Here is a 4,424-nt window from a genome sequence, read left to right on the forward strand (position 1 = left end):
TTAATTCAGACATAGTCTTTCACTGAAAGTAAAATTATGGTACAAATGGTCAGGAAAACAAATTGTCCATGTGTGCTTTTGCTGGTCCACAGAAGAAATAGGTTAAGGGTGACAGCTTTGGATGCTCTAAGATAATTAACTTTTTAAACTCATAAATTCTTATTTTGCGGCTGCCTACAGATTAATCAACATCTGTTTAAAAGCGGAATTTTGCAAACGGGCCTCATTAACATTGTAAGATTGTATATCTTTACCAAAATTCTTCCCATCCACTTTCTAAGCCGATGACAAAACTGTTCTATGGACGGTGGGCCTTGCACTCTGCTCCACTCTGAGGCTATTAAAGGATATTTTTAAAAGTTTTATTTATCTTATTCCTCCTCCAAAAGAGCATCTTTGGTATTATATGGTGTTATTTCGTATTTATAAATTACAAGATTGGACTTCCCTGGTAGCGCAGTGGTTGAGAGTCCGCCTGCCGATGCAGGGGACATGGGTTCGTGCCCCGGTCCGGGAGGATCCCACATGCCGCGGAGCGGCTGGGCCCGTGAGCCATGGCCGCTGAGCCTGCGCGTCCGGAGCCTGTTGCTCCGCAACGGGAGAGGCCACAACAGTGAGAGGCCCGCGTACCGCAAAAAAAAAAAAAAAAAAAAAAAAAAAATTACAAGATTATTCAGAGTTGCTTGCTATCTATCAAAGATTAACCATCCAATCAGGGAAGACTGTGACCAAATTTGGGAGAAAAGCGATGACATTGCAATTTGGTGACAGTGGCCGTGAGACTCACCAGGCCCCCTCGCTTGTCATTGGAGCGCACTGCTCCCTGAGGTCTACCCCCTGCCCTGTTCTCCTGCGTGGCCTCCTGGTCAACCAGCTTCTCAGCTGCGTCAGGTCCCAAGGCCTGCGCTAAACCGCAGCGCCAGGCCACTCTCGCTATCAAGCTTTGCCGGCCCACACGTGACCCCTGTGCAGACCAAGGCAGAGAAGGCAGCTTGGACCAGCGGTAGATGGAGATACACGTCTATGAATCTGGGGTTCCTGCAAACGCAAGAACCAAGAACAGCCCCCGAGAGAAAACGCAAGTGAGAGTTACTTTCGAGGTTAGAATGAGCTGTTGGCAAGAGCCGTCCAATGACGGACGCTCGAGAAAAAGAGAAAAGGCCATGTTGCGAGCCAGTCCCAGGAGGGAAGAAGCACCACGGCGGCTGATGCCCGCCCCGGGCCTCCCTCTGAGCGGCGAGGCCTTCCGCGTAAGGCGCCCCGCCCCAGCCCCTCCTCCACGCCCCGGGAGAGGGAGCCCCACCCACACTCCTCTCCCTCTTCGTGGATGCCAACTTTCAGTGGATACCCGGCCCGTACCCGGCCCTGAGCTGGCCTGTCACCTGGGCTGCCACCTGCACAGTCTCCTGCCAGCCTCACCACCATCTCACAGAGAAGCGGAGCCCCTCAGCCGCCTTCACAGAGGCAGAGACTCAGAATGTAAGTAACGCGTCTGTGCTCACATGACTCCAAATCCGTGTCAGAACCAGTGAAAACCCAATGGCTGCCTGACAGCAGAACTGCCTGCCCCCTTCTGAGCTCAGAAACTGAGGCTTCCTTGGTCCTTAGGCCGAATCTTCTGGTCGCCAGCTGCCATCAGAGACTTCAGGCACCCCGTGCCCACCTTTGAACGCAGAGGAAGTCTAAATACGCTTCTTCATAGTGTTTATTCCGATAACCTCTGCGTCTCAGCAATTCTCAGCCATTAGTTAAGCTGTACGCCTTCACAGGCGTCAAAACATTCATAAAAAATTATGGACTTAAGTTCCCACTTTGACCATTGGATAAAAAACATGTGAAATTCTAACATTTTTTGCATTCAAATGTACTCTTCTTAGGGGCAGGACAGGAATAAAGACGCAGACGTAGAGAATGGACTTGAGGACACAGGGAGGGGGAAGGGGAAGCTGGGACGAAGTGAGAGAGTGGCATGGACATATATACACTCCCAAATGTAAAATAGATAGCTAGTGGGAAGCAGCCGCATAGCACAGGGAGATCAGCTCAGTGCTTTGTGTCCACCTAGAGGGGTGGGATAGGGAGGGTGGGAGGGAGGCTCAAGAGGGAGGGATATGGGGATGTATGTATGCATATGGCTGATTCACTTTGTTATACAGCAGAAGCTAACACAGCATTGTAAAGCAATTATACTCCAATACAGATGTTAAAAAACAATGTACTCTTCTTTCTAGATGTTAATGATTACGAGCAGACGAACCTGGGTCCAAGTGTAACCTGAACAACAAAAGACCCGCCGCCGCTCCCTGTGGCTCGTTGTCTGAAGTGCTGAGTCCGTTAACCGGCTTTGCTTTGCACTCACCTTACACACTCAGACCCTTACAAGGTACTGAAAATATTTGTTCTTATGTGCTTGGACAAGTTTCTTCCTTTTTTTTTTTTTTTGTTGCGCAATGGTATGACTATATTTATTGTGCCTGGGAGGCAAGGTGAGGGAGAAATCTCAACAGACAGAAGGTGGGAAAAGTCTGGAGTCCCCTGTAAACGTCAGGAAGGTCCCTGCTGGACCCGTCACAGAATATGAGAGGAGGCCAATAGATCATTCCCTTTGTTTCTCCCCTGGGCTTCCTGAGCTTCTCGAAGTTCTTCAGGATGCTGTCGTAGAACACAGTATAAGCCTCGCAGATCTCCATGAGTGTCAGCCGGATATCCCAGGACTCTGCCTCATCCAGCTGGTGCCCCCGTCGCCGATAATCACCCACGTGGGGCTGCTCAGCTGCTGTGGTCACGGCGTCAGAGCGCTCAGAGCAATATTCGGAGGTCTGAGTGTGGAAGCCTTCCGGCTTGCTGTGGAGGGTGGTCATCGCTCAAACACCTCCTCCTGGACAGCCATGCCTAATTTTTCCCATCCTCAATCCGAGGGATCTGCAGCTGCAACCAGGTGGTGACCAGGTTGAGCTTCTCGGTGACATCCTTGCTGTCAGGCTTCAGGCGCTGCAGGAGGACCTTCTTGTTGCAGTTCGCGGGGCCACAAGGAGCACCTCTGTCGTCATCTTCCTCTTTCTTCTTTTCCTCCTCGTATTCCTTCTCCTGCTGTTTCTTCCGCTGCTCCTTTTCTTTCTCCTTGAGTGGATCAGGCCCTGGGATGTCCAGGGGGCCTTCAGATGGTTCAGGTTGGCTTCATTGAGAGCTGGTTCCTTTAAAAATGCATCCAACTCAGAAATCTTCTTGGAGAAATAGCTCCCGAGCGGGTCTCTGTCTTACCACATACATGGGTCTTCACGGAACACAGCCACCTTGGCTTGGGCTTCGGGCAAGACCCTGAGCGTGGCCATGGCCGGGGCGGGGGTCTAGCGCCGCCCGTGGAGTGAGGACTGGGCACGGGGAAGGGAAAGCGAAAGCAGCACTCGCTCTCCTTCCCGCGTGGCCCTCCTGGGGAGTCGGGGTTCTGGAGGAGGCCGGGGGGGCGCAGACGGGAGAGAGGCTAGGAGTCGAGAGACCCGTGTCCGGCGCCCCGGCGCCCCGGCGCCCCGCCTCCCCGGCGCCCCGCCTCCCCGGCGCCGCCCGTCTTTCGACTCGGACACGTTTATTTCAATCATAGTTTAGTATTGAAGTAAAGATGGAAGGAATTCCATTTGCCATTTTGGAATCTTGTTTCAAAGACTTGGAGGAAATTAGAATTCCAACATGATGAAAAGTTAACGTGTGTATCCCAAACGGTACATATCGTGTGAAACTTGGAACGGGAGAGAGAGCGCGCTCTAACTGCATAATTAAATGTACTCCTCAGAAACTGACTTTCAAACTACAGGCAATGTTTCAATTTCACCAACATTTTGGTCTTGTTCAGGGAGGGGAGCACAGGCCTCTGGAAATGCAATTCTAATCCTAGGCTTTCTGGAATCCTCTATCATCTGAACCTATAACCGGTCTTTACTTTGCTGTGCTTTGCTCATGGGACCACGTGAAGTTAATGCCAAAAGGAACGTAGCGTTTCATTAAAAACTGTGTTAAGCTGTCACTCTAGTATATGAGTAAAATCCTTCAAGAAGCGTAAAATGCAAAGGCTAAAGAGACCTCAAAGTCCACTTCACTCACTCACCTCATGTTATAGGCAGAAACTGAAGCTGGGAGACGTGGGCTCGTTCAAGGGGGTGCGGCCGACTTATCTCGTTGCTGATGGGGTGCCAGATGGTGGGGAAGCGTGGGATTGGATGGGATCTGGAGACCCAGGTGTGGGTTATAACTCTTGCCACTTCCTGGCTCTTGGGCTATTACCTCCCTGGGTCTCAGCGTTCTCATCTGTATAATGAAGATGTGATTTATTCTACAGACATTAAACAGAAAGCTGTATGTAAAATGCCTGGTTTAGGGAGTAGACACATGGAAGGGTTCTTTTTTCCTTTTAGGAAACGTTATTTCTAAAA

At 50.7% G+C, this 4,424-nt stretch overlaps 1 pseudogene; it reads right to left on the reverse strand.

Annotated features, from left to right (window-relative positions):
* Window positions 1–887: 887 nt before the first annotated feature.
* LOC101317374 (proteasome activator complex subunit 1 pseudogene) lies at window positions 888–3,332 on the reverse strand (annotated as a pseudogene).
* Window positions 3,333–4,424: the final 1,092 nt, after the last annotated feature.

The sequence above is a fragment of the Tursiops truncatus genome, chromosome 18, assembly GCF_011762595.2.
Source record: "Tursiops truncatus isolate mTurTru1 chromosome 18, mTurTru1.mat.Y, whole genome shotgun sequence".
In the NCBI taxonomy this organism is placed as follows: domain Eukaryota; kingdom Metazoa; phylum Chordata; class Mammalia; order Artiodactyla; family Delphinidae; genus Tursiops; species Tursiops truncatus.